The sequence below is a fragment of the Talpa occidentalis genome, unplaced genomic scaffold (genome assembly GCF_014898055.3).
Source record: "Talpa occidentalis isolate TD23 unplaced genomic scaffold, MPIMG_talOcc4v2.1 talOcc4.5, whole genome shotgun sequence".
Taxonomy (NCBI): domain Eukaryota; kingdom Metazoa; phylum Chordata; class Mammalia; order Eulipotyphla; family Talpidae; genus Talpa; species Talpa occidentalis.
The window spans coordinates 122,884,673-122,912,174 of record NW_023604861.1 but is presented as its reverse complement, the minus strand read 5'-3'; positions in this window follow the sequence as shown (position 1 = coordinate 122,912,174).

Genomic DNA, 27,502 nt, shown 5'->3' with positions numbered 1-27,502 from the left:
GGTCAAAATAAGGGGGGTGGAATTGTATGGGGAATATAACTAAAATGAAAATGCATACATTGTGCAAAAATGAAAAATGATGAAAGAATTATATAAAATAAAATTAAAAAATAACATTTCAGTTACGTGAGAAAAGTAAGTCTAGAGATTTGCTGTAGAACATATGCCTACAAGCAATAATGTTATTGGGTTCTTTTTTTTTTTTTTTTTAATAGAGGCATGTTTTATTTATTTGTTTGTTTTTTTTTGTTTGTTTATACATGCACTGGGTACAGTCAGAAGCACGGGAGGGTGAGAGAATTCACCAGAGCCAGAGCGGGGGGCAGAGCAGGCAGAAGGACCGAAGTACACTGCTGAGGGGAGCAGCGGGCGGCAGGAGAGGTCTGCGCGCCATGTGGGACCCTCCTCCGGTGGCCGGGGAGCAGCCGGGGATCGAACCGGCGCCGCAGAGGCCGCGGGCTGCTTCGCAACCCAGCGCTCAACCGCTGCGCCACCGGGGAGGCCCAGTTATTGGGTTCTTGAGACTTAGCCTCAACAAAAAAGAAACACTACAAATCCGCAGCTCCTTGTCACAGCCTTTCCACAGGGGAGCCTCTGAGCAGAGACCTCAGCCCACAGCAGGTGATGGGCGGAGTTCATTCCTGCGCCTTCTCTTTCCTGCTACTTGAGTTACCTATGAGGTTCATTGGTTATAAGGACAACAAAGGAGGCCTAGAGATACATTCTGGAATAATCTAGCACACTTCTTGTGCTCCCAGTCACAACAAGGGTTACTTTTAGAGGAAACTTGTAAATAAGCTCCAATCTCAGAGACTGGCCCCAGTTTCCTCTGGGTCCAAGAAATACTCCAGGTTGAAAAACCAGTGACATGGGCGTGCTTTTCTGCAGGTGCAGCACAGACTCTTGTTCTTGGAAGGCAGGTGAATGACGATCATAAAAGACTGTTGAAACGAATGGAAGTGGTATCTCAGTGCGTTGGTCTATGGGTTAAAGGTTCTTGTATTTTCCCAGTTCCATTGCTTTCCCCCTGGGTGGCTTTAAGCATTGTTTTCCTTTTCTGTGTCTTGATTTCCATATTTATAAGGTAGACTTGTAACAGGAAGAAACCAATACATAATTAGGAAAAAAAAAGAAAATGCTATGTAAATAATAGTAGAGATGCCCCTGCTGTTTGCTTGACAGCAATTCACTTAGAAAGTTCAAGATCCTTTTGATCTGAGATGAGAGGGACCAGCTGCTGAGAGATGGAGGCTGATTTAATCCAGAGTTGACTTTCGAGAAGATCTTTGTAGATAATTTGTGATGCTCCTTTGTAGTCTAATCCAGGACAAACGTGGAGAATATGACTTGAGGAATTGGTAACAACCATAAACTATAATTTCTGATCAAACCTTTTTTTTTTTCTTTCTGTTCCATTTATGTTTCCCATGTATGTTGTGCTGTACAGACCCCAACACCACTTCCCTCTGGATGGGAACTTATGACCTTTTAGCCTGTGCATTTAAGAAAAAGTAATAATGATAGTTCAATATTTCAGAGGTTATACAAAATTCAAAATGGAAAATATTTCCGGCAGTTTTGCTTCCCTGCTTCAAGGGATGTTAAGATAACGTGGCCCCTTGGAGCCAGCAAGGAGAAGGTCTGAGGCAGGCAGGGGTCACAAGCCCTACTGACTGGACTACATACAACTGTCTCCAGCAATTCTCCTTCACGTCTCCACAGCCAGATTGGAGCAGCCTGTGGAAAAAATTCCTGTCTATTTTCAGAAACAGATAAAAGCATTCAGATTATGCAGTGCAAATCTCAGCCTGAAAGCGGCTGGAAAAATCTGTTCCTTGCCACTGTCACTGACCCCCCGACCCCTCCAAGTAATGACATTCAGGCGCACTTCCCCTGCTCTCCCTTCACCCTTCCCAGCACGGCCCCCACCGCCCCCCCAAAGCACATCTGGTGCTTGTCTGTGCTGTCAGAGAGCTTGTTCCTGGGAGAGTGGGGACGATGAATACAAGGTGATTAAAAATCATCAACTGGCTCAAGGAGATAGTGTTAAATCTGTGTTTCTTTCTACCTGGACTTGGGGGGTGCCTGTTTATGGTGCTGCCTGGTCCTGGCTTTCCATGGAGGGCGAGACTGGTCTCAGGCAGGCACCAGGGCTCATTTGCTCACAAGATCCTCCCCTGGGAAGGACGATATTCTGGTGTGAGCAGAGCTGCCTGAGACCAGATGTCTCACTGTCCTGATCTCCCCGAAGCATCTGAGGTTTGGGAACACTGATCCAGGTTCATCAGGCTGCATCTCTGGTGCAGGGGATTATTTGTGGCTTTAGGGAAAAGCCTGTTCAGAGACGGCTCCTCTGTCCAGCACACTCATGTTTGCAATGAATCAGTTATGCTCTAAAGGTTCGAAATTGTAAACACAATAAACCAGGCTTATGCTTCGTGCCTTGGGGAGCGAATATGAGTCATCCATTCTCAGAAGGACCACTCTGTTAGCTTTTCATCTGGGGGGCACTGGGGTTCTCAGGGCTCCATATTGAGTATTTCTTTCTTTCCAGAATTCTTTCTGCTTTGCACTCCTTTCCAAATAACTTATTAAGCAACAAACTCCTCTTACAGAGGCACTTATTTGGAGAGCTTGTTTTCCTACCTGCACTGGAGGCAATGGATTCACAATTCAAATAAAAGCCGAACAAAGCCAGCGGCTGGAGGAGCTACCAAGAGCCTCTAACCAACGGGAAGGGACTGGTCTCTCATTTCCTTCTTCCTGGCTTTCTCCCTGGGTGCACCAGTAGGACAGCAGAGCTAGAGTGGAGAAGCCACCATCAAGCAAGAACCTTCTGGCAAAGCATCTGGTAGATGGAGAGAGCAAGTCACTGCAGCAAAGAGGGGTTCCCAGATTGTGGAAGAAGGCCGGAGCAGAGCTACATAAGATGCATTCCAGATGCTCAGACAACCACAGGGAAGAGGTGGGCAGAGCCAGGGCACTCAGGGGACCCTGCTAAATACCACCAAGCCTCAAGACCTGTATTTCTCTTTCTCGACTTCTAAATCAAAGGCTCATTATCTGAGAGGTGAGAACCAAGAGTCATTTTATTAAACATTGTGATGTTTATTAAACATGTTTAATAAAAAGCAGTGGCAGAATGCTTGAAGGAGAAAGAAACCACAGCTGAAATCATACCCTCTCTGAATGTTTTATACACCTCCAGACTTTGGCTCAGGCTGGTCCCTCTGGCTGAAATGTACCACCTTCTCTGTTTCTCAAACTTCTACTCATCCCTAAAATGTTTCTACTCATCCCTAAATGTTTCCTCTTCTGAAAGGTTTTCTGCTACTCCTTTAGTCAGGATATACCGCCCGGCCCCCTGTGCTCCAGCAGAACCTTCTCTCACTGGGATGCTTCTTATCCTCTGGCTCATGCTCCTGTTAGTAAGTTGTGTGAGTTCTTATGTTTCCCTATAGGTGAGAGCACCCTGAGGACAGAGCCTGTATTTTTGTACTATCTTCTCCCACTCTCAGAACCTAGCATAAAAATTGCTTTGCATATCAAATCATAGTGCTAAAGGTCACAGTGGCATCCCTAACACGAGCTGAACTACAAAGTAGGGAAATGCAAGAGACCCTTCCTATTCTTTTTTTTTTTTTTTGAAATAAATTTACCAGTTTAATGAGTGTGGTTTGGTGAGCTTTACTATATTCACAAGGTTGAGCATCTATCACCACTAATTCCAAATATTTTATCACCCCTGCCACAAAGGAACCCTGTGCTCCTTGAGTGAATCACTCCAGTCTCCTCCCAGCAGAGAAACCAGGAATCTCCTTTCTGTCTCAATAAATGGGCTTATTCTGGGCATTTCATATAAATGAATCATACAATAGGTGGCCTTTTGACTCTGACTTCTTTCATAACTTAATGTTTTCAAGGTTTATCTATATTGTAGCAGGTGACATTACTATTCAATTGTATATATATTTGAGTACTCATTAGCTGTTGAATATTTGTTCCACTCTTTAGCCATTAAGGTCACTGCCATGAACATTTACTTACATGTTTTTGTGCTGACATGTTTTCAGTTCTTTTAGGTATATACACCTGAGAGCAGGATTGGAGGGTCATATGGTAATTGCATATTTAAAGGAACTGTCAAACATTTACAAAGCAGCTGCAACATTTTACATTCCTATCAGCAATATATCAGGGCTCAGGATTTTTTTTTTTCCAGCAGTATATGGAGCTTCTCAATTTTTACCCTTGGCAATTATTGCTTTTTTTCCTGGGGTTTTTATTGTCTTGTTTTTTTTTTAATTATTATTATTATCACTGTCCTAGTGGCTATGAAGTGGTATCTCATTGAAGTTTTGAACTGCATTTTCTCTAGCAACTAATGAAGCTGAGTATCTTTTTCAGTAGTTACTGGCCATTGGTTTATCTTCTTTAATGAAATATTTATTCAGTGCCACTTTTTAAATTGGGTGGTTTGTCTTGTTTTTGTTATTGAATTGTAAGAGTTCTTTATATATTCAGGATACTAAATTCTTACCAGATATATGATTTTCATTGCTTTCATCCACTTTCTTGACAGTGGCCTTATTTTACAAATTTAAAATTTACAAATTTAAAAATTTTGATGAGATCCGATTATCTTTCTTTTGTTGCTTGTGCTTTTGATGTCATATCTAAGAAACCATAGCCTGATCCAAGATTCTGAAGAGTTAGACCTATTTTTTCTTCTTTTATAATCATACCCCTTATATTTAGGTTTTATTTAAGTATGATTTATTTAACTATGTATATTTCTATTTAATTTTTGGTTTTGTTTTATTTATTATTTTTTTTTTTTTAATTTTTATTTAGGGATTTTTGCATAGAAGAACTGGGATATAGTTCTGAGGTGCAGGGATGGGAGGATTCACTAGAGAGAGTGGGGAGCAGAACAGGCAGATCTACTGAAATACACTGCTAAGGGGAGCAGTAAGCAAGACAGAAGAGGTCTGCCTCACGATGTGGGTTAGCTCCCTAGCCAGGCATCGAACTGAGTGCTGAGACTTACCCCTTAGACCATGAGGGAGGCCCTATTTAATTTTTGTATATGGCATGAAGAAGAAATTCAAATTCATCTGTTGCATGTGGATATCTAGTTGTCCCTTACCCTTCATTGAATAGACTTTTTTCCCTTTGAAACTCTTCATGTGCCTGTTGGGAATCAATTCCTCATTTACATTTACACTGTTACTTTATGGAGCTCATTACCTGAAATAAGATCATTGGTTCCTTGCTGGAATATGAAAGACTTGATAATATCAAGATTTAAAAATATAACAATTGCATCAACCTGACTTCCCCATACACACCTCAGAATCCATTCCAGGAAAAATGAACAACATCCTTGCTTGCACATTCTTACAAATAGAGATCACTGGAACTTTTAACTGGTAGCAGAGACCAAAGATACATATCATGGGTTTGAGTTGTTTTTGGTAAACAAAGCTCATGAACAGATATGAGAATGAGAGCAGACACAAATGGGTCATTTAGTAGTGCCCTCTATAAATGGGAACTTCAAGCTTCAATCTGCCATAGTTAATGAGAGTTACTCCATTGCGAGTGGATGCACAGGTCTGGCAATGGGATCATCTTCACAGAGCCTTCTCCCACCTTCCTGCCCTGCCTCCATCCAATGACAGGCAGGGGACTGAAGACTGCTGGGGCAGCTGTGGGAAATGTAAATGTGGGTTAGAGGCGAGATGTAGCAATACTCTCAGGGAGAACAGAGAAGTCAAAAGCAATGATAAAAGAACAAAATCGAAAAGATAGGCCACAAATTGGGGATCTCCACGCGTGATGCTTGAGAGAAGTGCTTCTCTAACAGAGCTGGATGATTTCAAGGAGTGGATCCTGGTCTCAGACTCCAAAATAACTTGCTTTTTAAAAAGCATCAGGGAGTTGAAAGGAAGTTCTCCTTAAGCCCACCATGCTTGCTATCTTTCAGACCAGTAGTGGTTAATGCTATTCCCTTTGCCTCAATCAGCCTCCACTTCATTCCACCCCACCCTTCTTTGTCTAACTCACCCCACTCATGCCTTCCTTGAATGTGTAGGCTGAGCCAGCACTGTTTCCCTGATGTGCAGCCTGATGTCAGACTTGGGACTCAACAAGTTAACATGGGGAAAACTTATGGTTTAATGTCTATTTTCTCACCAGAGTGTAAGGTCCCTGAGACCAGGGGCCGTGCTCACTCATCCTTGTCAGCCATGAGCTTGGAACAGTGCACGACTCTAACCGATTGCTGCACTGAACGTAGAGCCAACCTACAAAAAAGAAGAGCGACTCAAGGGTTGGCCCTAAGAAGAAACAAGGAAATACAAGGGGAGGGGAGTGAAAAGACCACAAATTCCCTCTGCTGTTCTCTTTCAACCTGATCCAAACTAATTGCATATGCTCAGACAGTACTTGTAATCAGCTAGTCTGAGCTTCCACTCAACAGAGAACAGCTGAGCATTATAAAGAGTGGATGCATGTGCTGTTCTCAGTGGGGCACTGGGGTGTCAAGAGGGATGCTGTTCTAGGGTAGAAGGGGAGTCCGCAAGCCCTCGTGATTAGAAGAAAACATTTCCTTCCTTGTTTTCTGCCAGAGGAGTGGTGACACAAAAAGCTACGTCAGAGAGCCAGTAGACACCCAGGTATTTGGAATCTGTCCTGTTCAGAGTTGGGGGTGGGCAACATGAGTCGAAGGCAAAGGAGCAACAACCAAAATTAGAATATGCTCAGGATGTAAGTTCAACCCGATATGGGGAAGGCAACAATCAACCTAGCAAAATTAAGGAAGCATTTTTATTAAGAAGTCAGAATCTTAAATGTATAATTTGTTCTACATAATTCTAATTATTATATTGATACATTAAATTTCATATTCTTGTTTATTTTATCATAAACATTTTCCATATTTTTATTATCTTAATACCTGCATAATAGTCTTAGGGTTCCATGATTTTTTTTTACTGTACCCTTTTTCTTAAACATTTAATTATTTTATAAAAAAAGATTTATTTATTTATACAAGAACCCAGGTACAGGCCAGATGCGCGGGAGGGTGAGAGGATTCACCAGAGACAGAGTGGGGAACAGAACAGGCAGACTGACTGAAATACACTGCTGAGGGGAGCAGTGGGCGAGATAGGAGAGGTCTGCTTTGCTATGTGGGACCCTTCCCAGCCGGCTGGGATCGAACCGGCACTGTGGAGACTGCAGACAGCTTCATAGCGCTGTGCTCCACCGCCTAGAGCCACCAGGGGAGGCCCATTAAACATTTAATTTATTACGGTTTTGTTTACTACACAAAACTGAAACATCAATCTCATAGCTTTTTAGTTGTTGATTTCTTTCTTTAGGATAAAACTACTCAGGGAGTAATTTTGACCTTATTCCTCAAAAGGGTGAATATTCTTGTGGGTTTTGTATGTGTTCTCATATTACTTTCAAAATGAGTTTTAATACCAGGAGTGTATGAATCTCCTGGGCCACCCACAACCCACAAAAATGACCAGCACTTGATGTAACATTTTAATTTAATGTCTCCTGATTTAACAGTGTAAAATGGTGCTCCAGTGTAATTTCAATCCACATCTATTTCATAGTAAAGATGAACTTTTTCTTTGAGCTTATAGGCCATGTATAGTAGCTCTTCGGTAAGTTACTTGTTCATCTTGTTTTTTTCATTCACTTATTGAGATCTGAATGCTTTGTTTGATGCTTTTAATGAGTAACTTATAAACCATCAGTATACACTCCTTGCCGTGATTAATAAAAATATTTCTCTCGCCTTCTGTTGGCATTTTACATTAGAGTTACCACCTTTCATTATTTTAAATAGCTTAAAATATTTATTTGTGCCTGTCAACCTAGATGATTTCTTTTAGTTGCTTCAAAATTAAGAGAGCTATTTCTTCATCGTTTTGGCAAAGTCTCCATGCTTATTTTTTGGAATTTACCCGATAATTTGGCTATTTATGTGTAATTCTTAGCCCAACTGGAATTTCCTCTATAATATGATAGAAAGTTTATCATGATATGATATAAAGCTTATCATAAGTATGCTAATCATCTTGATTTGCTCTAAATAAATCATTTTCCAAATTTATAACCCTCGATACAAACAGAAGTAACGAAATAATTTTTCTACTCTCTTATAACATTAAATTTATATAGTGAGATTGAGTTCTGGATTCTCATTTTTGCAGTATTGATCTATTCACTATTTTGTGATATAAAAATCACCTTGTTTTAATTATTTCTGTGTGTTTTTCTTTCTATCTCTGGTATAAACTCTTGACTGATATAAAATATGTGCTCTATTAATCTTTATTAATTTGTGTTAAGTTTACAGCATGTACTAATATCATCTTAATTTTTAATCCAAAGCAATTTTTTAATTAAGACAATCATTTTTCTCTCTCTTTGCTGACTGATTAAGTTCCACTCAGGAATTTTTTTCTTTACTGTCTCCAGAGCATCTCAGCTCTGTCCTAATTTTATTTCTTGCCGCATTCTCTTGAGAAGTATAAGAAGTTGAAATACTATTCTAGGGGAGTAAGGAGGCTTCCAGTCTATTTTCCCACATGTGCAACCTCATGTTAGTCTTTGCAACATCCCCATGGGGCAGGCGTTCTCTTTGCATGGAGGAAGGGGAAGTTCTCAGAGCTTCACCCACTTGTCCAAGATCACAGAGCTTGAAATTATGGCTCAAACCTGATCACCTGGTTCTAAGTCCAATATTCTTGCAGGCTCCTATATTTAGAGAGCCTTGGTTTCTGTGCCTCACAAACTCTATAGTTTGTGAGTCAGTCAATATTTACAGGCCAAAGACTGACATGATGAGATATTGAGGAGCGTGCTGGCACGTAACCTACAGTAAGATCTGAGAGACACACATATCTCCCAACCCAGAACCAATTCTCACCACAGCACAGGCTGCAGGTGGAGCTGCAGGCAGGGCTGAGAGAAGCCAGACACTCAGTCCGTTGGCATTCCAGGGGGTGGAGGGAGGCACTGGGGAGCTCTGTCACTGAGTTTCAGAATGCAGACTGCTAAAAGAAAGCCTCAGTGGTGGGCTTGAACTTGAACATAGCGCTGTCCTTGAGCTGACCACAGGGGTCACGGGCAGAATAGCAAACAGAGAAGTGACTATAAATAGCAGCTGCAGCTGGAAAGCAAAAGCTAGGCCTGTGCAGAGTACACAAAGGACTTGTGCAGGGTATAGAAAGGACCTCAGGCAAAGCACCCATCTAGTCTTTCCTCCCTCCCTGGTGCAGGGCCCTCTTCCCCAATAGACATCTAGTCTCCCGCAGAGACAGACTACTCTGTCACCCAGAGCTGTGAGCCCGAATACATTCCTCCGTTACAGCCTAAGGAGTTAAAACTCAAAAAGCAAGTCGGTCTCGGATTTGAGGACAAGGCTCCTCTGGGTCCCCCCCCGCAGGGCCATGAACTGATCCTTTATTTATGCTGGGTTGTCTGTCTTTGTTCAGTTCTGTCTCCTTCGCCAGATTGGAAATGGTTTGCTGGAAAAAATTATGGTGCTGTCTAACATGATGTAACAAGATGTCATCTTCTAACTCCAACGCATAAAATGGATTTACAGAAAGGAGGAGGGGAAAAAAATACAAAGCCCCAGGGAGCACTTGACTCAGATAAAAACCACTGGGTTTTGTTTGCGAATGTCAAAAAGCTGCATGTTCTTTTACTTAGAAGAACATGAGAACAGACTGGTGTTTCAGGGGAAGAAAAAGATATGTGCTCTATAGCCCAGAGGAAAAGTTTGCTGACAAAACTTAAACTAATATTCATCTCACATTGCACACGTATGCAGACATGCTCTGAACCCTACCTACAAATCACACAGACTGACAAAACAAGCCTCAAATACTGCCCCCATGCATACACACACACACACACACACACACTCACACACTCCCCACCTCACCCAGACACCACACACACTCACAGCCCACACACAGAGTACCATTTCCCCAGCATCACCCCAGATGTCACCACAGACATATTTTTTTTTTTTTCTTTTTTGGAGACCTCAGTGGTTCATTTTACTTGACTTATCAATTGTCATACAATGGCAGTCTTAAGAAATCTGACTGGGGACCTCCCTGGTGGTGCAAGGGGTCAAGATGCAGCACTCTGATGCTATCTCAGCCACTGCAGCACGAGTTCTATCCCCGGCCAGGGAGATACCCACATGGTGCAGCAGACCTCTTCTGACTAGCCCACTGCACCCCTCAGCAGTGTATTTCAGTCAATCCACCTGTTGTGCTCCCCACTCTGTCTCTGGTGAATCCTCTTACCCCTTGCACCTCTGGCCTGTACCCCGGTTCTTGTATGCATAAATAAATAAAACTTTAAAAAAGTCTGATTGAGCTCAGGTTTGAGAATAAGATTGAAGATAAAGGATGGAAAAGTTAGCAGATGAAAAGGATCCTACCAGAATCCAGTGTTAATTTGTGTGACTTAGAATTGCTTGAACTCACTTTATTCTCACGTCTCTTTTTTAAAATTAATTTATTTTCTTACATTGTTAATTTTTGTACTGTAGTTGATTTAGTCCCCATAGTTCTGTCACTCCGCACCACCACAGCACCCCTGATCCATCACCACGTTCCTTGTGCTTGTCCTTCTCCTCTTTACTTCCCCCTCCTCTCTTTTGACCCCTCTCCTCCTCCTGCCCTGCTGTGTGCCTCAGATCTATGGTCAATTTGCAAGTTTTGCCTTTCGTCCTGACCATTTGTTCAATTTCTCTGTATCCCACATAAAAGTGAAACCATCTGATATAGATCTTTTTCCCTCTGACTTACTTTGCTTAGCATAATCCCTTCCAGCGCTGTTCAGATTGCTGCAGATAGCATGAGTGTATCTTCTCTGATCACGGACAGGTGAATTCTGATCAAGAATTCGGTTGTTGGGCCTCCCCTGGTGGCGCAGGTGGTTGAGCGCAGCGCTGTGAAGCTGTCTGCAGCCTCTGCAGCGCCGGTTCAATCCGGCTGGGAAGGGTCCCACATGGTGAAGCAGACCTCTCCTGTCTTGCCCGCTGCTCCTCTCAGCAGTGTATTTCAGTCAGTCTGCCTGTTCTGCTCTCTGATCTGTCTCTGGTGAATCCTCTCACCCTCCTGTGCATCTGGCCTGTACCCTGGTTCTTGTATAAATAAATAAATCTTTTAAAAAAATAATAATTCGGTTGCTCCTGTACTGCTGAGCCATGGGGTGGGCAGGTATTCTGGGTCTCAGCTGTTCTTTTTTTTTTTTTAAAGCACTTTTTTTAAAAAAGATTTATTTATTCATACATTGAAGAACCGGGATACAGACCAGATGCATGGAAGGGTGAGAGGATTCACCAGAGACAGAGTGGGGGGCAGAAAAGGCAGACAAACCGAAAGCACTGCTGAGGGGAGCAGCGAGGGAGACAGGAGAGGTCCGCCACACCGTGCGGGTATCTCACTGGCCAGCCAGGATCGAACCCACACTGTAGAGGCTGCAGACAGCTTCACAGCACTGCACTCAACCCACTGTGCTACCAGGGGAGGCCCTGGGTCTCAGCTTTTCTGATAAACACCTGCACCGATGTTATGAACTTCTGAGAGTGCTCTTTTATGAGGAAGCATAATGGAAAAAATAAAGTGCAAAGAGGGTCTAAGTTTTTGTGATTCTTAAATGCACAGCCCTTCTAGAAAGGCACATTCCAACCCAATCAAAATACAGCAAGAGGAAGGAAGTAAATGAATGAGAAAATATCTGTTAGGTGTTCAAGGTTGTTTGTGTTTCTGAGAACACCAGGGCCTTACTTTTTACATGCAGAGCCAGCTCCTGTATGGCCTTAGGACTGTTAGCATCTGCCCCCCAACACATGCACACACAGAAAATAATGACACAGAAAGGATCCACAGAGCAAGCTGTAGTCCTTTGTTTTTCAGCCCATCCTTACTCATCAGTAAGAGGAAGGTAGGGAGTGTTGATAATATGTCACGAATCAAGACACGAAATAAAAACAGTATTATAAAGCATTTTTGCTGTTCTGGAAAAACAGCAAAGTATGAGAGTGAAATGTGAATTATGTAATTTCATGATTACAAGTTAAATTCTCTTGTACTTAAAACTGGCATTGCCATGTAAAGATGAATAGTAAAATTCATGCTGATCATCTTTAAATGGTTCTTTTTCTTTTTTTTTTTTTTTACAGATTTATTTATTTTTATACAAGAGCTGGGGTACAGGCCAGAAGCGTGGGAGAGTGAGAGGATTCACCAGAGACAGAGTGGGGAACAGAACAGGCAGATTGACTGAAATACACAGCTGAGGGGAGTAGCGGGAGAGACAGGAGAGGTCTGCCATGCCATGTGGGTATCTCCCTGGCCAGGAATCAAAACTGTGCTGCAGAGACTGTGGACAGCTTCACAACGCTGCATTCAACACACTGTGCCACCGGGGAGGCCCCTAAATGGTTGTTTTTCTTAGAACCACACTAAATAGTGAAAAAAAAAATGCCATGACAAGAAAACAAAAGAGGGACACTTTCTATTTTAGTACCTCTTATGGCACTTTTTTCCTACTATTTGAGTGAGAGACATTTCCATTTTGCCATGGACCCCATAATAAAATCCACAGTCAGATTTGATGGTCTGTCTCCCCAACTAGAATATAAGCTCTTGATGGGCAGGATTTTGTCTGTTTTAATTACTGTTGTATTCGAAGCTCCTATACAGTGACTGGAACTGTCGACTTTCAATAAATATTTGTTGAATCAATAACGGAGTAAGTAAATTAATGTAAGCCCGAGATCCTAATATAACATCTGAAGGCAGAATTAATTCTAATGTCCTATACCTACCTATAGCTTATTTTCATTATTAACCATGCCTGCTTATTCAACCTCACCTCCAATATTGTCCTCATTCATTCATTTATTGAACACACGTCTATGGAGCAGGTTTTACATGCCAGGCAAGGAATGATAAGCCATAGTCCCTAGCTTTAAGGAGATCAGTAAGTAGGAATGGGGCACATGGGTATAAAGAGATAAATGCCAGAAGTAGCTTGAGGGAGGAGCAATGTCCCGAACACATGGGGACCATGCTCGGTGACACCTTGAGGGTTCGGGAACAACATAGGAGAAAGTACCACAAGGCTCCCTGCTGTTAACCTTGGCCTTAACCAACTTTACTGTTGGTTTTCTTGCTATGGAGACTATGAAAAGAGGCTTAGCCTTCCTCAGACTCCTGATTCTCATGGCCACCTCCATCCCTTTATCCACATGATTCCCACTCTAAGTTCCCTTGACTTACCTAAATTCTCTTTCACCCTTCAGATTTCTTGGTTCAAACTGACTTCTATTGCTGAATGACTGTAGAGCAAACTAATCCTTGATCATACATTGTTTTGAATTGTTCCACTATTGCTTCATGTTTCTAAATCTATTGTCTGTTCTCCTTCCACGCACATGCACATGCACATGCACCCACACCAGACTAGGCTGTCAGCTCGTGAACAGCAGTGAGCACCTGTATTTCTTCTTGGGCATTTTTTCATGTGGTATATGCTTGGTACTTCATGGGTCAAGTCCTCTGAACCATAGTGAGAGACAAATGTGGATGCTGTTCGTAATCACTGCGGGTCTCCAGGTCCGAGGCCCCCTCCTTCAGGGAAGAAGTCAGTCCCGGAGACCACCAAGGCTGAGCAGAGGTCCTTGCTCTTCTTAACAAGGAGTCATCATCCAAGATGCAACCTGAGCATGTCCCAGGAAATGTGAAAAGGGTAAACCCAGCTCCCTTGTGTTCCAGCCACTGTGTTAAAATGCGATCATCGGATGCAGACAAAAACGCTGTTAATTAGCTAACCAAAAGCTGTTTCCTTTCTGACTAGCCTAGGCAGATGTTCGTTCTGGATTCAACTTTTCCACGACAATCACTGGGGGTGCCAAGACTCCCAGTCAAGCTGGCAGCCTCCTAGCCGCTGAGCCTTCACACCCCCCTCCCGCCATGGGTAAAGTTCTGAGTTGCCAGTAATGAGAAGTTACCCTGTGTCTCTGTCTCACTGGGTCACAGTGGGCCAGGACTTGAGGCTTGAATTACTTCACACAATCCGAGCTTGGCTGACTGATTGGAGGACACGAGATGATGGAAGAAATGATGGAGAGAGAGCCCTCAAAAGCAGGCGGGGTGGGGGAAGCAGTAGACTCATAATGCAACTCTGAGCTTGAGGCTCATTTGTTTTAATTGTATTAAGCAAACTTTTATTGAGTATTTACTGTCTATCTAGCCCAGATCCACAAAGGAATTTATAATATTTTCCAGCTAGGAAAATAAAATGATAAAGCAGGACTGTAGCCAAAATGGATAAGGCTACAGCCACTCCCCAGATTAGCCTTGAGCAGGCTGAACCTCAGTTTCCTCATCTGCAAAATGGGAATGATAATAGTGCTTTCTCTGTGGTATTTGCATAAGGATTACATAATAAGGATATTAGAATTACAAAATGTAATGAATATAAAGCTCTTAGCCAAGTTGAACCACAAATGTTCAACATCTCTTTGGATGATGATGATGATGATAATGATAATAAGGATGAAGATGATGATAAAAAGAGATGGTCCTTGATTCTATGTGGAGTGTGGGAGAAGCGTCTATGTGAAAAAAATGCTTTTTAACTTAATGTCATTTTTCTTCTCTCAGCACAAATAGGAAGGTCTTGTACCTTGTAGACACACAATAAATATTCACTGGTGATGGAGCCTCTGAACTGAAGATCCCGCTGGTGAATGAAACACCAGTGGGTTGGCTGAGAGCTGAGTCTAGAACACAGAATTAGAAGCATGGGTCCGGAACCTGTGTGGAGAAGCTGTGTCCTGCATCAAACCAGGGGTCTAGTAAATGCTTAGATGAAGAGGTGAGGATCAGAATCTGGAAAACAGAAAAGCAGATGTATTCAAGTCTGTGGGAAACCTCAAATGTTCACTTCAGAGGTTAAACAGGAGATTTTAATACAGCACTGCTGGGGTTCATCAAACAATTCACAATTTCCTACCTGAGAACTGCAAAGAGCCGAGGGATCTGTGGCATTTCATAGGGCTGTCATTGGGTCCTTTGGGTCATCCCTGGCTTTGGGTACCCCCAAAAGAAAAAAATCAAGAAACCCAAATGCTTCCAATATGCCAATGTCTCACAAAATGCTCTTGTTCCTTGCCCAGACCATCTATTCCAACCTCTCATTTTTCTTCACTCTGCATTGTGTAACTGGATTTTCTATTGGGTTCACATATTTCCTCCTTTATTCCAGGCTTGTTGGTCTGTAACAGGTATTTGCATTGCACCACATCTACCTTTGCCAACTCTAACAACTAAATAAAATAAATCTTTTTTTTTTTTATTCAATTGCTTTGTCCTTTATTATTGCCTCACCTTTGTAATCACCCTACCTTCAGGAATCTTGGAGAGGATACATGGGCTGTCAGCATTCAAAAGTAATAAAGCATTGCTCTCCCAAATCTCTTTCCGGCAGTTCATCACCAACAATCTCTCCCTACTTGGAAACATTTGGTTTTATTGCTCCCCTTTGCTTCCTGCCCTTAGGCCAACTCATGTTCTGTTGGTGCCAGTTTTCTTCTTGACCCTCAGACCCAACCTTAGAGCCCATTTTTATCTCAGGCCCCAATATATGAGTCACAGGTTATTGCTTTCCTGAGTTCTGCTGTCTGCTCTCCAGCAGAGCCCCTCAATAAGTAGCAATATTTTGTTTGCAATTTCCCAGTGTCCCCACCAGCCTTTATCGAGATGGCCCAGCCAGGCAATAAGGACTCTATCTTCATCTAGATCCAGAGCTGTCTGTCTTATGAAGTGAATATGCCTGTATCTGAGTCTTCCATCTCTTATGGAATTGCTTTTGTTTATGTTCGGTGCCCTGGCTCATGTTCAGATTCTCTCTGATAGGACTTTTTGATTTTGGTTTTGTGTACTTCAAACTCTAATGCACCAGGGAAGAACTGTTTGGTTATTTACTTATCAATGAGATGGCCAGAGATAATGGAGAAATTTCCTAGCTTGCTTTCACTTACCCTTCTTTGGGATTTGGTTTTCAGAAGCCACACTTGGTGCTTTTGTTTTTTACACCCCAAATCTTCAAGAGTTCCAATCTTTCTTTTTTTATGGACTACTTTTAATCTGAAGACATCACTTGGGTCTCAAGAGTAAGTACCAGACATTATCTGTAATTGTATTATGCCGGAACTCCAAGTTCCAATTCTATCTTCCTGGTCCCATAAAGGTGTTCTGACACAAACTAGAATGTTCCACAACCTGAAATCAAATTGAAGTAATGGTCAATTTTGGCATACCCCAAGTGTGTTCTCTTCTCCCTGAACCTCTGTGTGGGCACAGAGTGGACTTCCCTTGTACCAGGAACTTGAAGGAACTCTGTATTACGCTCCTGTGTTCCAACCTACTCTCCAGACAACGGTTTTCACTGGGCAAAGTTTCTGTTTCCAGGAATCCCTGGAGACTATTTTGCTCTCAGTTTCAGCCTCTTTGTCTTGCTTGGAAGGATGACCTGGAGTAGGAGGTGATTTTTGGAGTTAAAATGAAAGAAGGAAGTGATTTCCAGGGTTTTGAAAACCTCAAGAATAGAGGCAAACTCAAAAGTTTCATGTAGAATCATTAGCAAGGAAAGAAGTTGTCCTGTAGGTTCTCCTTTTCCCCCAAATCAAAAATAGTCTTTTTTATTGTGGTGTCTCCAGAGCAGGAGAGAGAGAAAAAGGAAGAGGAAGGAGTAGAAAAAAGAGGAAGAGAAGGAAGTAGGGAAGGAAAGAAGGCCAAAGGGGGAAGGGAAATAGGAAAGGGAAAAGGTGTGTGTGTGTGTGTGTGTGTGTGTGTGTGTGTGTGTGTGAGAGAGAAAGAGAGAGAGAGAGAGAGAGAGAGAGAAGAGAGAGAGAGAGAGAGAGAGAGGAGGAAGAAGGGGGAGATAGAAGAGCAGGAAGGGAGCAGAAGGCTGAAAAGAAGAAAGCAGCTGCCTACTCACTTTACAGGCCCCAAGTCAAGCTCACCACACCCCCACCCCACAGGTAGTACAAGCCTAGCAACACTGATGTGCAGGTCCCCTTGAAGTTTGTTTCCCTCCATCTCTTGAACTTCTCTTCAGTTATCTCATTTAAGGAACACTGGAGGGCCTCCCCGGTGGCGCAGTGGTTGAGTGCTGGGTTGTGAAGCTGCCCGCAGCCTCTGCGGCACCGGTTCGATCCCCGACTGCTCCCCGGCCACCGGAGGAGGGTCCCACATGGCGCACAGACCTCTCCTGCCGCCCGCTGCTCCCCTCAGCAGTGTACTTCGGTCCTTCTGCCTGCTCTGCTCCCTGCTCTGGCTCTGGTGAATTCTCTCACCCTCCCGCGCTTCTGACTGTACCCAGTGCATGTATAAACAAACAAACAAGCAAAACAAATAAATAAAAAAAAAAAAAAACATGCCTCTATTAAAAAAAAAAAAAAAAAAAAGGAACACTGGAGCTAGCTAGAGGGATTGGTGTATTTGGTGAGGTGTTGCCCTAATAAAGCTTCACTTTAAATATTTCGGTGTAGGCAATACACAGAGAGTCTGGTCTTAAAACTGTAAAATTAACATAAAATAAGTCATTTACTAGCTGGGCGATTTGGACCAAGTCTCTTAACCTCTCATTTTTAGTTTCCTCAGCTGGTGAGGAAATTATTTTTGTCCTAGAATTCTATAACTAGGCAATCTACTAAATATGAGGACAGAATAAATATATATTGAAAATGCAAAAATTCAAAAAGCTTATCTCCCACATACACTTTGTTGGGAAGTTACTAAAAGATGTATTCCATCAAATCCACAAGTAAGCCAAGAAAAGGTAAGACACAAAATCCAGGAAACAGTGGTCATCAAAGAAGACAGAAGAACAGCAAATAAGCTCATGAAAAGTGACTCAACATATGCCACAAGATAAATGCAAGTTAAAACCACAATGTGGTACAAGTACATTCAAATGGCTGAAATTAAGAAGACTGACTCTACTGGATGTTGGAGAGGTTGCGGAGGAACTAGAACATTCGCACTGATGGTGGAAATACAGAATGGTAGAACCACTTTAGAAAACAGTGGCAGTTTCTTAAAAAGTTCAGTATGATTTACCATATGATTCATTTATTCCACTCCTAAGTATTTATTCATGAGAAATGGAAACAGATGTCCATACAAACACTTGTACAGGAGTGTTCACAGCAGCTTTATCTGTAATAGCTAAAACCTGGAAACAACTCAATTGTCTTTCACCAGTGAATGGATAAACAAACTGTAGTATATTCACCCAGTAGGATACTACTCAACAACAAAAAGGCCTGCTGTACTGATACAGGCAACAACACAGATGAATCTCAAAACCACCATGTTGAGTGAAATAAACCTGCCCCCACCCCCACACCATGATATAAAACTCTAGAAGATGCAAACCAGTCAAGTGACAAGAAAACAGATCTTGGTTAGCCTGGGGATGGTGGGGTTGTAGGTGGGAGTGGGGGTAGTGGGGAATAGTGTGAGGAAAGGAGCAATTACTTTTTTTTAAAGATTTATTTATTTATACAAGAATTGGGGTACAGGCAATATACACGGGAGGGTGAGAGAATTTACCAGAGAATAGCTGGGAACAGAACAGGCAGACTGACTGAAATACACTGCTGAGGGGAGCAGCGGGCGAGGCAGGAGTGTTCTGCCATGCCATGTGTGTAGCTCCCTGAATAGCCGGAATTGACCTCGCACTGCAGAGGCTGTGGACAGCTTCCCAGCGCTGTACTCAACCTGCTGTGCCACCAGGGAGGCCCAGGAGTGACTACTTTTGAGGGTGATGGATATGTTCATCATTTGATAGTAGTGACAGTTTCCCAGGAGGACATCTATTTCATAATTTATCAAATTGTGTATTTAAATATGTGAAACTTATAATCTATTCATTATACCTCAATAAAGATATAGATAATTTTTTTAAATTATCATCAACATGAAATGGAGATGTTATAAATTTTAAAATCAAGGAGTCCAGAAATAACACTACAAGTATAATATTTACAGGTATGGAACTAAGTGCCTAAAGAGCTCCTCCCAAAAATGTTTGTGGTAGTTGCGTCTGGGAGCCAGAACTGGACAGGCAGGGGAGTAGGGAATTGGTGAGTAATATAAGCAAGTAACTAGTATTTTCCATTATGGGTCTTTTGGTTCTGTGGGATTAGACAACGTGCAGGTATTACCTGCTTTTCATAGATAACATTTTAGATATGAAGTTAGAGAGTTTGATAGAATAAGAAAATTACTTTGGCTGGCATTTTGGTGAATGGATCCTGGGATCCCATCCTGCAACAATCTTGGTAGAAGGATGAGCCTACAAGTATCTGAATTTAACTTCTCCTTCTCTTTCAATCTGAATCCCATCATTCTCTTTACAAGCCTCCATCTTCTCCCTTCCAACATGCTCCCCATTCTGAGGCAGAGTTCTTGGGAATCATCAGGTGACCTGAGGTGGGCGCTCGGCAGAGCAATGTAAGGTGGTGGGGTGAGACTATGAAACTAGTGAGGGGGTGAGGGGGTGGGGCTTTCTGAGCTACTGTTAGCTAGCTGCATGGCTGCCAGCCTGGGAAACCTGGTCCGGACATTCTTTTACACAAATGATGTTCAACTCTGGCCACTCTGCTCACTTCGGTGAGGACCAATGGCTGTACTTCAACTTCTGGACTCTGATGCTAGAAACTGGCGCCTTCTGGTCATTTTCATAGTTTCTGCCAGTTACCCATAGTCTCTGTTAATCAAATTCTTCCCTTCTTTTGAATTCCTGCATTCCATTCTTGCCTGTGCTGTTGACATTGGCTGTGGTAATGGAATTTTCCAGTTTCATAGAAACTGTAGCAGTTTTAAGGTTGTGGCTGCTCAGTAAACTCTTTGTTTCTATTATAGCCTGAGCCCTGGAGCTCTTGATGAAACAAACATTTTATAGGATGTAGGGTTTCTCTCTGAGTGGACACCACCGGTCAAAGCACAGATTATCACTACATCAGGTAGTGAGAAAAGCTCTCCCCAGCACTGATTGATTTGGGTTGCTCTGATTTATGTTGTTCATTTTGTAAATAACTGTAAGCAACTAATGACAATAGAAGTGGACACTTGAGGGTGGGGATAAATAATAGTGCCAGATGACTAAGGCAGAGAGACATTGTTAAGTAAACAAAGTGGGTTACAAATCACTAAGTACAGGATGACCCCTTTTTTTCAAAATATGTATGTGTGTGCATCATACACAAAAGTGGGAGCATCAACAGCGATTCTCTCAAACTGAAGGACTTAGGAAAGATTTGTACTTTCTTAACTTTTGCTGGCCTGGTTTTCCAAATTTTTTCAAATGAACATGTGTTATTTTGTAATAAAAAGAAAAACAAGTTATTTAAAAACATAAATAAAAACAGCAAGATCCTGGGCAAACACCATGTGTGTTGCCTGAATTCCAAATATCCCCAACATGAAGGCCAAGAACTGGCTCCTGGGGGACCCACAGAGCTGTGGATGGTGGAGGGGGGACTTCTCCCAGGTGGCAGCAGGGGCCATCTGAACCAGAGGGCTAGCAGGTTCATGGCCCTTGCAAGAAACCAAGTCCAAGGCCATCAGATGGATGGTCTGGAGACTTGACAAAACAAAAGAGACAGAAACTTATGTTAAAACTGCACCAAGAGCCAGAAATCCAGGCACATTCATTCCTCCATCTACTGAGCACCTGTGTTGGGCCAGCCCTGTGCTGAGAACCAGGGACATGGGAGGGAGGGCAGCCAGGTAGGGCAGGCAGGACCCACTGTTTTAAGGCTCCCTGGCCGGGCTGGGATGCCCAGCAGCCTGCAAGCCTGCAAGATCCCCCCAAGTCATGCTGGGCGCCAACTAGAGGGAAGAGAAAAAGTATTGCTGCAGTCAGGGATCTGCTTCCACTTAGCTGACCCCTCTATCCAGCCTTTGCACAGCAGTTTCTGCCTTAACCCATGTGTTTCCAGGTTTGAGAGGAAAACCAGTTGGCTAGATGGTGGTTGTTTCATTTCAAAAAATGTCTTTGTTAATTTTTTAATTTTATATATTTTTTACATCACTTTTTCATTTTTGCACAATGTACGCATTTTCATCTTGGTTATAGTCCTCATACAATTCCCACCCTCCTTGTTTTGATCCTACTCCCTTCTCCCACCCACCCCCATAATGTGTCTCTGGTTTATAGTTGCTTGTTGATTTTGATTTTTACTTTATTATAATTAGACTTTTTCCTGGTCCCTTATTTAGGTTTTCTAGATTCCTGCTATGAGTGAGACCATCTGGTATTTTTCTTTTTCTTTCCAGCTTATTTCACTGAGCATGACCCCTTCCAGCTCCATCCATATTGCTGCAAACTGCATGAGTTTATCTTTTTGATTGCTGAGTAATATTCCATTGTGTATATGTACCACATCTTCTTGATCCAGTCCTCTATTTGGGGCATTTGGGTTGTTTCCATAGCTTATCTATTATAAATAGTGCTGCTATAAACATAGGGGTGCAGGTGCCCTTTTGAATTAATGTGTCTGTGTCCTTTAGGTAAATACCTAGGAGTAGAATTGCTGGATCATATGGAAGCTCCATCTTTAGCAGATTAAGGAATCTCCACACAGCTCCCCATAGTGGTTGGACCAGTTGCACTCCCACCAGCAGTGCAGGCAAGTTCCTTTTTCTCCATATCTTCACTAACATTTGTTGTTGCTAGTTTTTTTAATACGTGCCACCCTCACTGGTGTAAGATGGTATCTCATGGTAGTTTTGATTTGCATTTCCCTGATTACAAGTGATGTTGAACATTTTTCATATGCCTGTTGGCCATTTTCATTTCCTCTTTGGAGAAGTTTCTTTTTAGCTCTTCTGCCCATTTTTTGACAGGGTTGTTTACTTTTTTTTGTTGAGTCTTGTCAGCTCTTTGTAGATTTTTGTGATCAGTCCTTTATCATTAGTGTTGTGTGCAAAAATGTTCTCCCAGTCCTTGGGGTGGCTCTTTGTTTTGGTTATTGTCTCTTTTGCTGTGCAGAAGCTCTTTAATTTGATATAGTCCCAGCTGTTTATCTTTGCCTTCACTATTACTGCTTTGGGTGATGTGTCTGTAAAGATGTTACTGAGGTATATGTTATATAGTGTTTCACCTGTATTTCCTTCTATATATTTTATGGTTTCAGGCCTTATGTCTAATCTTTTAATCCATTTTGAGTTGGTTTTTGTGCATGGTGTGAGGTAGTAGTCAAGCTTCATTCTTTTGCATGTGGCAACCCAATTTTCCCAGCACCATTTACTGAACAAACTTTCTTTGCTCCATTGCATATTCTTTGCTCCTTTGTCAAAGATTAGTTGACTGTAAATCTGTGTTTTTTTTTTTAAAGATTTATTTATTTATACAAGCACTGGGTACAGTCAGAAGCACGGGAGGGTGAGAGAATTCACCAGAGCCAGAGCAGGGAGCAGAACAGGCAGAAGGACCAAAGTACACTGCTGAGGGGAGCAGTGGACGGCAGGAGAGGTCTGCGCGCCATGTGGGTCCCTCCTCTGGTGGCCGGGGAGCAGCCGGGGATCGAACCGGCGCTGCAGAGGCTGCGAGCAGCTTCACAACCCAGCACTCAACTGCTGCTCCACAGGGGAGGCCCTAAATCTGTGGGTTTTTTTTTTTTTCTGGTTTTCTATTCGGTTCCATTGGTGCATATGTCTGTTCTTGTTTGAATACCATGCAGTTTTGATTATTATGGCTTTGTAGTATAGTTTGAAGTCCTTTCTTCTTTTTTTTTTTTTCAGGAGAACTTGACTATTTGGGGTTTGTGGTGGCTCCATATGAATTTCATCAATATTTGTTCTATTTCTTTGAAGAATGTCATTGAAATTTTTATTGGAATGCTATTCAAAAAATGTCTTTAAATGCAATCTTGCACAAATAGACATACATTATCTTCACAAGAATTTTTTAAGATAAAGCAGGTACTACTGTCTTGAGTAAACTGAGACTCAGAGGAAAGAACCAGCCAGGTGGACCAATGTGTTGTTTTAAATGCATCAGGAATAAAGTAGTTCTGACATCTTCCACCCAGAGACAGCATCCACTCCCTCAGAGCACAGGTTCTGCTTCATAAAACTGCCCTGTTTCCAAGACAATCTGAGTTGCTGACACATTGGCTCTACCTCAGGGCTTCCCACCACCTTCTCCTTGGGGTCCATTAATTTGCAAACTCAGAGAAACGTTTTCCTTCCCAGATTATTGGTTTGTTATAAAAGGTACAATTCAGGAAGAGCAGGATGAAGAGTTACATGGGGCATGAAATGTGGGGAGGGGTGAGCAGTGCCCCTGCTCTCTAAGGTCGCCACTTTCCTAACATCCTCCTATGTTTATGAACTTGGAAGCTCTATGAGCCTCCCAAGCCCTGTCCTTTTGGGGTTTCATGGAGTCTTTGTTATACAGGCATGATTGGTTAAATCATTGGTCGTTGGAGCTTGAACTCAGCCTCCAACTTCTCTCAGATTGGTTCCTCTGCTGACCAGGTTCCATCCTCAGGTAAAAGAGCGAAGGAGGGGGTGCTTTCCAAAAGGCACCTCATTAACACAGCAAAAGACACTGGTAAGGCTCTCAATATTTGGCAAATTCCAAAGGTTTTAGGAGGACTATGCCAGAATGAGACCAAGACCAAATACAAATTTCCTATTATAAATCACAGTATCACAGCTGGGAACATGGTTTTCTGGTCTTTAATCCAATCCTCTTTCCACTGTACAAACTCATACTTATTTGTTCATTCATCCATTCACTTGTCCTAACTCTTCTTGAGTACTGGCAGTGTGGGGGCACTATGCTAACTAAGCGCTAGGGATTCAGAATGGCAACGTCACTCATCCTTCCCACTGCCTGACTTTGGACCTGTACTGTGGCAGGTGCGTTCAGAAAATCGGGTACAGGCCCCAATAATTACTCTCCAGTTTCTGAACTAGATCAATATTTTCTATCTTGGATGCACTTAGAATTGCCTGGGGAGCTTTTAAAGAATATCAATGCTCAGGCCCCATCTCAAACCAATACAATTACCATCTCTGCTGTTTTAAAAGCTCCCCAGGTGATTTTAATGTGTAGCCAAAGTTTAGAACTGTGGTTCTTGAGAGTAAGCACAAAGCACGACCACTTTGGCTACCTTATGTGAATAAACAGAAGCTGCAAGTATCTGTGAAGCAGCTGATTTGAACAGGACTGTCTGAATGCTGGACTTGTGCAGCCTAAGCTCAGAGCTTCCTCTTTTGTCACCTGAGGTTCTCAGAGGGGAGGGGATTGAGATGGTCCAGGATAGCAAGTGTTCTGGGCAGTAGTCAGCAGCCCCTATTGATGCCTCAAACCTCACACTGGAGAGAACTTGCTCAAAGTAGAACGGCTTTGCTAAGTGCTCTATTGCACTATTATTTTCTGAGATTTTCTCAAGCAAGTTGAGGTATATGGGCAGAAGAGGGAACTTAGAACTGGATGTGGCTTCAAGAGGATATTATCCAAGCTCATGCTTTAACTAGCTAAGGAATTGAATCCCAGAAAGGGGAAATGACTTGAAACAATTAGAGAACAATGCAAAACAGAACATGATTCAGTGCCAAAATGTGGCTACAGGCCAAACTGCCTACTCTTAGTGCTTTTGAGGACTAATGGTTCGCCATGGGTCATGGTGTACTAGCACTTTCTAGGTTGATTGACATTCACATTTTCATCTCCCCAGAGGCATTTAGCTGGAACAAACTCATAAGCTAAATTAGATAAAGGCAGACACGAGAGGAAGGAGGGAGAAAGCACCTTCTAATCTGCTAAGCATTTACTGTCTCTGCTTGCTCCTCATGACAGCTCTGCAGGGCAGACCCTGTCACTCTCCTCTCACATGCAGGGAAACTGAGGCTCAGAGAAGTTAAGCTAATTTGCCTGAAATCATAGACAGTAAGTGCACAGTGGAATTTGATCATGTCTGCACTCGCTGCTATGTTTACATTTATAAAATCATGATGATAAATTTTATATTCACTTTCTATGGGGAGCTTTCCTGCAAGTCTATGAACTGGGTAGAGTTTAATGGTGACAGACAAAGGATTGCACCATCTCCTGTTCTCACCCCTCTTTTCTTTCTTGTCATGTTTTTGATTTATTTATTCCCAGTTCCCCACGTTGATGGATGTGGCTGGTTAGCCTACAAAGCTATGGGTGGGAGCAGCAGATGGAGAAATAAGGGTGAATCCAAGGTGAAATCTGCAACCTGAATCCAGAGCCTAGGACTGCCTCTTCAGCGAGGTGGAGCTACGGTAGCAGAGAATCTTTCGGTGTTACTTCACTACAGTGGAGTAAGCATGGTCTACCAGTCAAAGGGGCCCTGTGACCTTGAGGGCAGCAATCACCACACCTATCATTGTCCATGGCTGTGAAGCTGCTTCTGTGTGCTTCCTTCTCTAATTCATAGGAATTTTCTCTCATCACCAGGCAACAAAATATCAGCCTAGATTTCTGAGAGACTTTAATGAACACCCTATATCTGAGCTCATGTGTTGGTTTGCATTTAAAGTCTGGGGCAGCAGCAGACCTCTCCCCTCTCACCAGCTGCTCCCTCAGCAGTGTATTTCAGTAGATCCATCTGTTCTTCTCCCCACTCTGTCTCCGATGAATTCTCTCACCCCCCCACGCCTCTGCCTACACACCAGTCCTTGTATGCATAAATAAATGAAAGTAAATCTTACATAAATAAATAAAGTCTGGGGTATTTATGGCTGAGAATCCCTGAAGGCAAGGCCAATTTCCTACCCCACTGGCTCCATTTGGCATTTTTCTCAGATGGCTTTCTCTCTCTCATGAAGAAAATGGTGAATTTTTTTTTTTTTTAGTTTCTATGAAGCAGAATATGCCCCCAAGATTCTGTGTCTAGTCAGCCAGCATAAAGGGGAGTGGGGAGAAGTGATCTTTCCCTGAGCACCTACTCTGTGTTCACTGTCCCAAGGAGCAGGTAAGGTGAAGAACTTTCCATCACAGGTTTCTGCATCAGATGGGATGACCTGGGCATCTTGGCTCGCCCCCACCACTACCTAGTTCTCTAAAACTGGCTGAAAGTTCTGAATTTCAGGTTTTTTTCTCATTTAATTATTCACCACTTTATTGAGGTATTATTTCCATATAGTACACTGTACCTATTTATTTAAAGTATATAATTTGGTAAATTTTGATCAGTGTGTATATCCATGAAACCATCACCCAGTTGAGATGGTCACAGCCACGCCCCAGAAAGTTTTCTCCTGCTCCTCCCTGCGTCCTGCCTTCTGCTTCCCGCTTCCCAGGAACCACTGAGCTGCTTTCTGTGTAAGTGTGAAAGGCAGAGGTAATAAGCCCCACTAAAGACGTCCTTTTGGTTGACTATATTCTTCAGGAGGGCCTGAAGGACTATGAAGGGGATAGCAATTGCTTAGATGAGGAGTGCCAGCATCCCTCAGAAGCTTGATGGGATTTGTACTATACACCAGGATTGATTGTGGAAGACGCTGTTTCAGAAAAGGATCCTACAATAGCAGAGACAACTATGAGAAGCAATGGTGACCTAATTATAATGGACAATCACATTGCAAACAGGGAGGCTGACCTGACCTACGGAGATAGTTAACAGAACACAGTATTTCTAGGCAAAAGATAGAATGGGGACTGCAAAGCAGATCATCAGAATAGATCAAAAAAGGATGAATAGAAGACTGAGGTGAACATCACTCCAATGGAAAGTCTCAGGATCTGAATTTATTCTCAAACCTAGAACGTGTGGACTGAAGGAGAGACTGGATGTCTGTGAGGCAGGATATACAGAGCTATACAGGGTATACAAGGATATACAGAGCTCCTCGGCTCTTCTGCAGGTATCGGTGGCAGAGGAAAGGCATGTGGCATCTCTGGCAAGTTCCAAAAGAGGAGTCACAGTGCAGTCCCCTGGGGTTCTGGACCACAGCCATGCCATCGAGGGGACAGAAGCATACACATCTGGAAAGCAGCTCCTGGCATATTCCTGAACCCTGACAGAGCCCAAGAACCTGCTCATGGGGCACCACTTGACCAGGCAACCCAAACCGTCCATCATTATTTGGGTATTATCAGCCCCATCAGCTCATAGGTGTGGGCCAAACAGCAATCTTTTCAAGTGGAAGTGGCACATCAGGGTTGAGTGTGAGCAGACTCACGGGACATATATAAGTTGCATGAAAAGATGGCTCAGATATGCATTTCTCCTGCCTTTTCCTTTATCCCTGTTTTGATAGGCTTGGTTATGGGTACAAAAGGAAAGTGGACTGCTACTTCATTGCAGAGCTGCTCAGAATGAGAGTAACTTCCTTGTGGGCAGGATTTAGGCCAGTGCTCCTAGTCATCCGGTTGCATGGGAGAT